This window comes from Lagopus muta, chromosome 4 (genome assembly GCF_023343835.1).
Source record: "Lagopus muta isolate bLagMut1 chromosome 4, bLagMut1 primary, whole genome shotgun sequence".
Taxonomy (NCBI): domain Eukaryota; kingdom Metazoa; phylum Chordata; class Aves; order Galliformes; family Phasianidae; genus Lagopus; species Lagopus muta.
This window is the reverse complement of record NC_064436.1, coordinates 63253067-63263717: the sequence shown is the minus strand read 5'-3', so window position 1 is coordinate 63263717 and position 10651 is coordinate 63253067. Positions and strand designations below refer to the sequence as shown.

Here is a 10651-nt window from a genome sequence, read left to right as displayed (position 1 = left end):
TGAGGAGAGGGTGCAGGACAGTCCTCAGTCAAGGAAAGGGATTTCTCCTCTAGGGGCAGAGATGGGAGAAACCACTCTAATCCATTAACAAAAAATATATATTTTTAATTAAAGTAACGGGCAACTTCTGCCCTGGAAGAAACACGATGTTTATGGAACCATCAAAACAAACAAACACTGATATGGAAAAAATGAGACCCCCGCACCCAGCTGTGCCCGGTGCTGGCTTTGTAAGGAGATGGGCAGCAACGGCTGGGCGGAGGGCGTGACCCTGAGATGACCCCGGCTCAGGTGGAAAGGGCGCGAAGGACGAGGCGGGAAACCAGAGCAGCTGCAAGCAAAAAAGGCGGGAAACGACGGCGGCGTTCTGCGCTCCTATTGGCTGACGGGCAGTCGGTGCACCTATATAAGGTGCGCGGGAGACCACTGAGAGACAAACGTTCACCTGAGGCCACGACTGAAATTGAAGTGCTTGGAGGGAAAGGCAGCAAGCGGGACGTGGGCTGAGGTGAGGAGATGAAGCGGGCACCGAGAAGAAACCAGTGGGCTCTGAGGAGATGGGGCGGGAGTCGAGCAGGATCTGGTGGGGGCGAGGGGCGGGCTGTGTGGGGCTGGTGGTGGCAGTGAGTGAGAGGGAGCGGGCCGTGAGGGAGGGGCCTCGAGTGTGGACCGGAGGGCTGAGATGAGGGGACGGACGGGCGTCGAGTGGGAACCGGCTGGACACGGGCGGGCACGGGCTGTGAAGTGATGAGGCGGGAATCGAGCGGGCTGCGACGGGGCTGAGGTGAGGGGCTGGTGGGGGAGGGCGTCGCCGAGTGAAACGGCGCGGGTTGTGAGGGGTTGAGACGAGCTTCGAGTGGGGCTGAGGGATGGGATATGGGGGGATGTGGCACACCTCGAGGGGCATCGGCCAACTGTGGGTCGGACGTGGTGCGAGGCTGTGAGGAGATGGGGCGGGAGTCGAGCGGGAACCGGTGGGGCTAAAGTGAGGGCTGAGGGGAGGAGGAGGGCGTGGAGCTGCGTCGGGCTGGCTGTGAGAGGACAGGGTGGCTGGGGGGAGTTTCGAGCGGGGCTGAGGGAATGGGGGCGGGTGGGGTGGGGCGGGGCGGGTGCTTTGTGCGCGCTGTGCGCGGCTCGGCGGAGCGCAGAGGGAAGCGGCGGGACGGGCGGTGCCGCACCGCGGGGCGGAACACGGCAGCGCAGACCCGATTTTAGGAGCGGGGTCGGTGGGGGAGGGGAGGTGGCAAACCACGTGCCGTGCCTGGGGATGGCGAGCGGCAGTAGGGAAAAAATATCTCTTCCGAAGGATGATAGGTAGGGGTTCCTTTTATGTCTTAGGAAGAAGTGGAAAATGATAGTGAGAAGGAAAGGGCTGGAGCAGTTGTGGAGAAAGTAGTGGAAGAAGCTCTTCAGAAAGGAAGGTAAAGTAGAACAAGGACAGACACACCTGGCTGTATTGTGAAATACAAATTGATAAATAAAGGTGTCATGCTTGTATGTTGGTTTTTTTTTTTAAGTATTGCACATAATAACATCATGCTATCATGCTGGGGATTAAAGACACCCCAGTTCTACGGATGTAATCCAAGGCCCAAAATGTTGGTAGCTGCACATCTCATGTGGAAGTTAATACTAACTGCATGGGAAAAGACTTCAGAAGGAAATGAATTGGTGTGAACTGCTATGGGTTGCTTTGTTTAGCACTAGGGATTAGTGTGCAAGTTTGAGAAAGAAACAAGGTATTAGTTAAGCAAAGCATTCATAAGTAACAGAGAAATTTTACAGGAGTGCCAACAGGAGAACAGTCTAGTTTTTCCTCAATAACTTTGGACAGTGGACATAATGGAGCAGTTTGCTGTTATGCCTCAAAAACCATGAGAAAGTATCCTGCAGTTTCAAATAAGTTTTTTTTTTTTTTTAAAAGTAGCTGACAATGGCCTAATAAACAATGGAAATCTTCCAAACAAGGCAAGTAGAATGAAACGGAGAAAAAGCTGGCAGTGATGAATTTGATGGTTCTAACGGGGGGGGGGGGGAGAAGGGGGGGAAAGGGGAGTAAGTAGGTGTGCACACAAACATGCTAAATATCACTGAACATGCACAGAGGGAAATAAGCAGATATCTATGAGACTTTGAAAAAGGTTGAATGTATATGTCAGTGTGTAGCATACATTGGTCATAACTGTGTAAATGTGGAACCAGAACTCAGAGAAGTTGAGCTTCCTGGTCAACTTATCTGGTACTCATAGTGAAGAGTAAAGAAATACCACTTCTGAATACCATGTTAGCTTTACACCTAGTCTGCTGGTGCTGATCTCTAATGAGAATAAACTCAGTAAGAGGAATAAAGTGTTAAGAAGAGGCAAAGAAAAGGCATTTTTGGGCAAAAGCACCTGCCTTGGCTGGGTGGCCGTGTGTGGAGCTCCCTCGGGACGTGGGTCCCGGTTTCCTGCCGGTGGAGGAGTTGTTGCTGCTCAGGTCTGATGGTGACCTTTTTTGATTTCAGGAGCTGCTGCAGAAGAAGGAAGGAGCGGCGCGTGGAAGTGCGCGACGAGGGAGCAAGGAGAGGAAGCAGGAGGCTGCGCGTGGGGAAAGGGAGAGGCGTTCTGGGCAAAAGCATTTCCCCGTCCCCGGGGTGTAGTCGTACTGCGATGGAGCGTGGCCGGCACCGTGGGTGACCCGGCCAGCTGTGTGCTGGGCGACCTCCCTGTAAGCAGGGCTCGGGTCTTTGCTGTAGTTGGCCTTTTGCCTTGTTGCTCCTTTGGCTGCCTGGGGAGCGTGGCCCCCTGTAAGCAGGGTGAGAGCCGCCTCTCCGCACCCGAGTGGGAAACGGAGCTCGCTGGACCCCACGGCCACCCTGTAAGCAGGGCAGTGCCGTTTTCCCCGCCCCTCTTCCTCTGGCCGCTCAGCGCTGTTGCCTGCTGGTGGCCTGTCAGCGTGGCGGCCCTGTACTCGGGGTGTGTGTCACGTCACTTGGCCTTTGGCCTTAGCTGGGAACTCAGCCCCTTGGCACGTTGAGGTCCGTGGCCTCCGTGCGGCCCGGGGACAAACACAGGCTCTTGTCTGTTGCTTGTGGGTGTGGGTTTATTCCCAGGGATTGGCTGCGCTGCGTTGTCCTTCCCTTCTGGAAAGCCACGTCTGTGTGTGTGCGTTCCCCTTCCTCTCCTGGTGTTTGTGGAGTGACTGAGCGATTGAGCTTTCCCTTTAGGTCTCCCTAAAAATGGCTGCAGCTTAGCTTGGACTTCCCAGGGGGGAATGGAGGACTTGGTGCATGCCGCAAGGAGGAGGGGGTGTTCCCTCTTAGTCCCACAAGCGCAGCGAGCGTTCTGTCTTGCCCCTTGTTTGTTTCTTCTTAGACCAGACCGGAGCCTCATGGTGGTTCCGTGGCCGAGGATTGCTCTGTAGCCAGGGCTTTGGCCCGTCCCTGCATGGCCGCCTGTCTTGCTGGCGGCGTGACAGCCCTGTACTCGGGGTGTGTGTCGCAAGTTGTGCCGCCCCTCTTGTCCCCGGAGCAGCCCGCCCCGCCTGTAATCAGGTCTGGGGTGTCTGCAGTGCTGCAGCGGGCTGCTTTAGCCATCCAGTTGGTGGGAATGACCCCTCCCTGGCCTGCTAGAGGGTGCAGGTTGAGGTGCTGCTTTGTGGTTGGGGTGGCCTCCCTGCTGTGCGGGTTGAGGTGGCTCCTGAAGACGTGGTGTTGCGCCGCAGCCGGGCGGGCCGGCCCGTACCTCGGGCGTTGGCGGGAGCCTCGTGCTCCGTGGGGCTTTGTGGAAATGGCGAGGCGTGGGGTACCGTCCTGTAGGCAGGGCTGCGTGTGCCCCTTCTGTGGGTGCTTGGTGAGGTGTGTTCTGAGGGCCCCCCCTGTACTCAGGCGGGCGTCTGTAGCCTGGGCCTTTAGAGGTGCCGGCAGAGAGATTAGGGTCCGGGCTTGTGCCCTTGCTGGGATCGCAGCCTTTGGCTGTGCTGCCCCACTGCCTGGCTGCTGAGAGTCGTTCCTGCTGCTGGGGGGGAAACCGAGCTCTGTGGCCTGCAGGGTGTCACGGACCCGCCTGTAATCAGGGTCTGGGTTTGGGAGTCTTTGTGCTCTGCTGGCAGCCCGTGCGGGGTGACCGCCCCGTTAGCGGGGTGCGGGTTCACGGCGCCCCAGACTGGGAGAGGAGGAGCCTCCCTTGGCCTGTCTGACCTGGGCTGCCCTGTAAGTCGGGGTCCGGCAGTGCCCTGAGTTCTCAGGCCCTTTGTGATGGTAGCGGTGCCTGGAGCCCCCTGTAAGCAGGGGAGGTGACTCTTTGGCTGCTGCATAGCGTGCCCAGCTCAATTTGCCCAGTCTGCCCGCCCCTGCACCCTGCGCGGCCCCGGCTGGAACTCCACGGCGCATCAGTGTGGTGAGATAAGCTGCTCTGAGTTGTTTTTTGCTGGGGCGGATGGGGGGTGGGGGACGCCAAGTCTTCCTTGGCTGGGTGGCCGTGTGTGGAGCTCCCTCGGGACGTGGGTCCCGGTTTCCTGCCGGTGGAGGAGTTGTTGCTGCTCAGGTCTGATGGTGACCTTTTTTGATTTCAGGAGCTGCTGCAGAAGAAGGAAGGAGCGGCGCGTGGAAGTGCGCGACGAGGGAGCAAGGAGAGGAAGCAGGAGGCTGCGCGTGGGGAAAGGGAGAGGCGTTCTGGGCAAAAGCATTTCCCCGTCCCCGGGGTGTAGTCGTACTGCGATGGAGCGTGGCCGGCACCGTGGGTGACCCGGCCGGCTGTGTGCTGGGCGACCTCCCTGTAAGCAGGGCTCGGGTCTTTGCTGTAGTTGGCCTTTTGCCTTGTTGCTCCTTTGGCTGCCTGGGGAGTGTGGCCCCCTGTAAGCAGGGTGAGAGCCGCCTCTCCGCACCCGAGTGGGAAACGGAGCTCGCTGGACCCCACGGCCACCCTGTAAGCAGGGCAGTGCCGTTTTCCCCGCCCCTCTTCCTCTGGCCGCTCAGCGCTGTTGCCTGCTGGTGGCCTGTCAGCGTGGCGGCCCTGTACTCGGGGTGTGTGTCACGTCACTTGGCCTTTGGCCTTAGCTGGGAACTCAGCCCCTTGGCACGTTGAGGTCCGTGGCCTCCGTGCGGCCCGGGGACAAACACAGGCTCTTGTCTGTTGCTTGTGGGTGTGGGTTTATTCCCAGGGATTGGCTGCGCTGCGTTGTCCTTCCCTTCTGGAAAGCCACGTCTGTGTGTGTGCGTTCCCCTTCCTCTCCTGGTGTTTGTGGAGTGACTGAGCGATTGAGCTTTCCCTTTAGGTCTCCCTAAAAATGGCTGCAGCTTAGCTTGGACTTCCCAGGGGGGAATGGAGGACTTGGTGCATGCCGCAAGGAGGAGGGGGTGTTCCCTCTTAGTCCCACAAGCGCAGCGAGCGTTCTGTCTTGCCCCTTGTTTGTTTCTTCTTAGACCAGACCGGAGCCTCATGGTGGTTCCGTGGCCGAGGATTGCTCTGTAGCCAGGGCTTTGGCCCGTCCCTGCATGGCCGCCTGTCTTGCTGGCGGCGTGACAGCCCTGTACTCGGGGTGTGTGTCGCAAGTTGTGCCGCCCCTCTTGTCCCCGGAGCAGCCCGCCCCGCCTGTAATCAGGTCTGGGGTGTCTGCAGTGCTGCAGCGGGCTGCTTTAGCCATCCAGTTGGTGGGAATGACCCCTCCCTGGCCTGCTAGAGGGTGCAGGTTGAGGTGCTGCTTTGTGGTTGGGGTGGCCTCCCTGCTGTGCGGGTTGAGGTGGCTCCTGAAGACGTGGTGTTGCGCCGCAGCCGGGCGGGCCGGCCCGTACCTCGGGCGTTGGCGGGAGCCTCGTGCTCCGTGGGGCTTTGTGGAAATGGCGAGGCGTGGGGTACCGTCCTGTAGGCAGGGCTGCGTGTGCCCCTTCTGTGGGTGCTTGGTGAGGTGTGTTCTGAGGGCCCCCCCTGTACTCAGGCGGGCGTCTGTGGCCTGGGCCTTTAGAGGTGCCGGCAGAGAGATTAGGGTCCGGGCTTGTGCCCTTGCTGGGATCGCAGCCTTTGGCTGTGCTGCCCCACTGCCTGGCTGCTGAGAGTCGTTCCTGCTGCTGGGGGGGAAACCGAGCTCTGTGGCCTGCAGGGTGTCACGGACCCGCCTGTAATCAGGGTCTGGGTTTGGGAGTCTTTGTGCTCTGCTGGCAGCCCGTGCGGGGTGACCGCCCCGTTAGCGGGGTGCGGGTTCACGGCGCCCCAGACTGGGAGAGGAGGAGCCTCCCTTGGCCTGTCTGACCTGGGCTGCCCTGTAAGTCGGGGTCCGGCAGTGCCCTGAGTTCTCAGGCCCTTTGTGATGGTAGCGGTGCCTGGAGCCCCCTGTAAGCAGGGGAGGTGACTCTTTGGCTGCTGCATAGCGTGCCCAGCTCAATTTGCCCAGTCTGCCCGCCCCTGCACCCTGCGCGGCCCCGGCTGGAACTCCACGGCGCATCAGTGTGGTGAGATAAGCTGCTCTGAGTTGTTTTTTGCTGGGGCGGATGGGGGGTGGGGGACGCCAAGTCTTCCTTGGCTGGGTGGCCGTGTGTGGAGCTCCCTCGGGACGTGGGTCCCGGTTTCCTGCCGGTGGAGGAGTTGTTGCTGCTCAGGTCTGATGGTGACCTTTTTTGATTTCAGGAGCTGCTGCAGAAGAAGGAAGGAGCGGCGCGTGGAAGTGCGCGACGAGGGAGCAAGGAGAGGAAGCAGGAGGCTGCGCGTGGGGAAAGGGAGAGGCGTTCTGGGCAAAAGCATTTCCCCGTCCCCGGGGTGTAGTCGTACTGCGATGGAGCGTGGCCGGCACCGTGGGTGACCCGGCCGGCTGTGTGCTGGGCGACCTCCCTGTAAGCAGGGCTCGGGTCTTTGCTGTAGTTGGCCTTTTGCCTTGTTGCTCCTTTGGCTGCCTGGGGAGTGTGGCCCCCTGTAAGCAGGGTGAGAGCCGCCTCTCCGCACCCGAGTGGGAAACGGAGCTCGCTGGACCCCACGGCCACCCTGTAAGCAGGGCAGTGCCGTTTTCCCCGCCCCTCTTCCTCTGGCCGCTCAGCGCTGTTGCCTGCTGGTGGCCTGTCAGCGTGGCGGCCCTGTACTCGGGGTGTGTGTCACGTCACTTGGCCTTTGGCCTTAGCTGGGAACTCAGCCCCTTGGCACGTTGAGGTCCGTGGCCTCCGTGCGGCCCGGGGACAAACACAGGCTCTTGTCTGTTGCTTGTGGGTGTGGGTTTATTCCCAGGGATTGGCTGCGCTGCGTTGTCCTTCCCTTCTGGAAAGCCACGTCTGTGTGTGTGCGTTCCCCTTCCTCTCCTGGTGTTTGTGGAGTGACTGAGCGATTGAGCTTTCCCTTTAGGTCTCCCTAAAAATGGCTGCAGCTTAGCTTGGACTTCCCAGGGGGGAATGGAGGACTTGGTGCATGCCGCAAGGAGGAGGGGGTGTTCCCTCTTAGTCCCACAAGCGCAGCGAGCGTTCTGTCTTGCCCCTTGTTTGTTTCTTCTTAGACCAGACCGGAGCCTCATGGTGGTTCCGTGGCCGAGGATTGCTCTGTAGCCAGGGCTTTGGCCCGTCCCTGCATGGCCGCCTGTCTTGCTGGCGGCGTGACAGCCCTGTACTCGGGGTGTGTGTCGCAAGTTGTGCCGCCCCTCTTGTCCCCGGAGCAGCCCGCCCCGCCTGTAATCAGGTCTGGGGTGTCTGCAGTGCTGCAGCGGGCTGCTTTAGCCATCCAGTTGGTGGGAATGACCCCTCCCTGGCCTGCTAGAGGGTGCAGGTTGAGGTGCTGCTTTGTGGTTGGGGTGGCCTCCCTGCTGTGCGGGTTGAGGTGGCTCCTGAAGACGTGGTGTTGCGCCGCAGCCGGGCGGGCCGGCCCGTACCTCGGGCGTTGGCGGGAGCCTCGTGCTCCGTGGGGCTTTGTGGAAATGGCGAGGCGTGGGGTACCGTCCTGTAGGCAGGGCTGCGTGTGCCCCTTCTGTGGGTGCTTGGTGAGGTGTGTTCTGAGGGCCCCCCCTGTACTCAGGCGGGCGTCTGTGGCCTGGGCCTTTAGAGGTGCCGGCAGAGAGATTAGGGTCCGGGCTTGTGCCCTTGCTGGGATCGCAGCCTTTGGCTGTGCTGCCCCACTGCCTGGCTGCTGAGAGTCGTTCCTGCTGCTGGGGGGGAAACCGAGCTCTGTGGCCTGCAGGGTGTCACGGACCCGCCTGTAATCAGGGTCTGGGTTTGGGAGTCTTTGTGCTCTGCTGGCAGCCCGTGCGGGGTGACCGCCCCGTTAGCGGGGTGCGGGTTCACGGCGCCCCAGACTGGGAGAGGAGGAGCCTCCCTTGGCCTGTATGACCTGGGCTGCCCTGTAAGTCGGGGTCCGGCAGTGCCCTGAGTTCTCAGGCCCTTTGTGATGGTAGCGGTGCCTGGAGCCCCCTGTAAGCAGGGGAGGTGACTCTTTGGCTGCTGCATAGCGTGCCCAGCTCAATTTGCCCAGTCTGCCCGCCCCTGCACCCTGCGCAGCACCGGCTGGAACTCCACGGCGCATCAGTGTGGTGAGATAAGCTGCTCTGAGTTGTTTTTTGCTGGGGCGGATGGGGGGTGGGGGACGCCAAGTCTTCCTTGGCTGGGTGGCCGTGTGTGGAGCTCCCTCGGGACGTGGGTCCCGGTTTCCTGCCGGTGGAGGAGTTGTTGCTGCTCAGGTCTGATGGTGACCTTTTTTGATTTCAGGAGCTGCTGCAGAGGAAAGGAATAATGATGCCTGGAAATTCGTGAGAAGAAGCACGTGGGGGCGCAAGGAAATGACAGCCATATCATGTTAGTTGTAGCCGTGTTTTGGTTCAAGGTTTTAGCTTTAAATAACGGTAATAAGAGAATTTGGCTGCTCTGTACCTCTTTTTTTTTCCTTTTTGATTAAATATGTTTTCGTCATAGTTGTTTGTCATTATTGTTTCTGTTTTTTTTGTAGTTATTCTTTTCAAGTTTGTGGTTTTAGTCTTACTTTGTTTTTCTTCACCTAGGAACTTGGGCTGTTTTCCCTGTCTTTTGAATGGGGGCCTTTGGTTATCTGTGCCTGCTGTCTTTGCTTGCTGAATGAGTTTTCTCTACTCTTCTCCCTTTGGGTTTTTTCAGTGTTGTTTATGAAGTGCTGGGTTTTTTTTCTTCTTTATTTGCTAAAGTGGGTGTGCTCATGGGTGGATACAGGTTTCTGAGTCCTTGTGATTTGTATCTGTGTTATGTCTGCTGCTTTTTTTTTTTTTCTTTCCTCTCATTCGTTTTTGGTTTTTTATTGTTTTGCACCTTCTGAGAGGATTAACTTCATCTGTTGTTTGTTTTCTGGTTTTTTTTTTTATTTAACTTTGCCGGTAACTTATTTTATTAAGATCTGGGTAGGGGGGAAGGAAAAAAAGAAATTAAGTTTAGCTTATGGTTTGAGACATCTGTTTTCTGATGTAGAGAAAAGAAAGTGGGAAATAAAAGGTTAAATAGTTAATATATGTATGAGAAGTGCTGTGCGTGCAATTGCTCATACAGAACGTGTGCCAGCCTGCCTACTGCACTGTCTTTATTATTTTTCCAGACTTTGTTTGATGTCATGCTGTTGAGTAAGTTTCTCTTTGTCCAGTTTAGGACTCTCCTCAGCTGTAGGTGAAGCTGTGACAACTGAAACTTCCTTGTCTCTATACCTTAGCTTCAACTAAAAATTTCAGTGTGTTATCCACTTACTTTAATTTTAGGAGTAAAGAAAAAAATTGTGGCATCTTAGGTTTTGCTCTGAAAAGCAACTGTCTCAGCTGGAATTAGAATCATAGAATCACCAAGGTTGGAAAAGACCTAAGAGATCATCCAGTCCAACCGTTCACCTATTCCCAGTAGCTCCCACTAAACCCTGTCCCTCAACACAACATCCAGCCTTTCCTTGAACACCCCCAGGCTCAGTGACTCCACCACCTCCCTTGGCAGTCCACTCCAGTACCTGACCACCCTTTCTGAAAAGTAATACTTCCTCATGTCCAGCCTGAATCTCCCCTGCCGTAGCTTGAAACCATTCCCCCTGGTCCTATCACTAATGACACGAGAGAAGAGGCCGACCCCAACTCACTACAACGTCCCTTCAGGAAGTTATAGAGAGCAATGAGGTCTCCCCTGAGCCTCCTCTTCTCCAGGCTGAACATTCCCAGCTCCTTCAGCCTCTCCTCATATGGCCTGTGTTCCAGATCCCTCACCAGCTTTGTTGCCCTCCTTTGAACACGTTCCAGGGCCTCAATATCTTTCTTGCAGTGAGAGGCCCAAAGCTGAACACAGTACTCGAGGTGCGGCCTCACTAGTGCTGAATATAGGGGAACAATCACCTCTCTGCTCCTGCTGGCAGCACTGTTTTTGATGCAAGCCAGCATGCCATTGGCCTTCTTGGCCACCTGGGCACACTGTCAGCTCATGTTCAGCCGAGCATCAATCAATACCCCCAGGTCCATTTCCTCTACGCAGTCCTCCAGCCACACTGCCCCAAGCCTGTAGTGTCGCCTGGGGTTGTTGTAGCCAAAGTGCAGGACCCGGCATTTGGCCTTGTTGAAACTCATCCCATTAGGGTGCTCTACCTCTTTTTTTCATACCATTGGTGTCTTGCTCATGCCCCTATCTTTTTTTATTCATTCTTAGTATTTAGTTTTACCTTTGATTCCCACAGTTTATTTTTCACTTATGTAAATTGTCCTTTAAATTCATTAATTT

General features: G+C 57.2%; 1 long non-coding RNA gene across 1 annotated transcript; it reads left to right on the top strand.

Annotated features, from left to right (window-relative positions):
• Positions 1-379: 379 nt before the first annotated feature.
• Positions 380-9363, top strand: LOC125692376 (uncharacterized). Its single transcript, XR_007376628.1, has 6 exons — positions 380-508; positions 1339-1421; positions 2507-4379; positions 4555-6427; positions 6603-8475; positions 8651-9363. It is a non-coding gene; the product is annotated as an uncharacterized LOC125692376 (long non-coding RNA).
• Positions 9364-10651: the final 1288 nt, after the last annotated feature.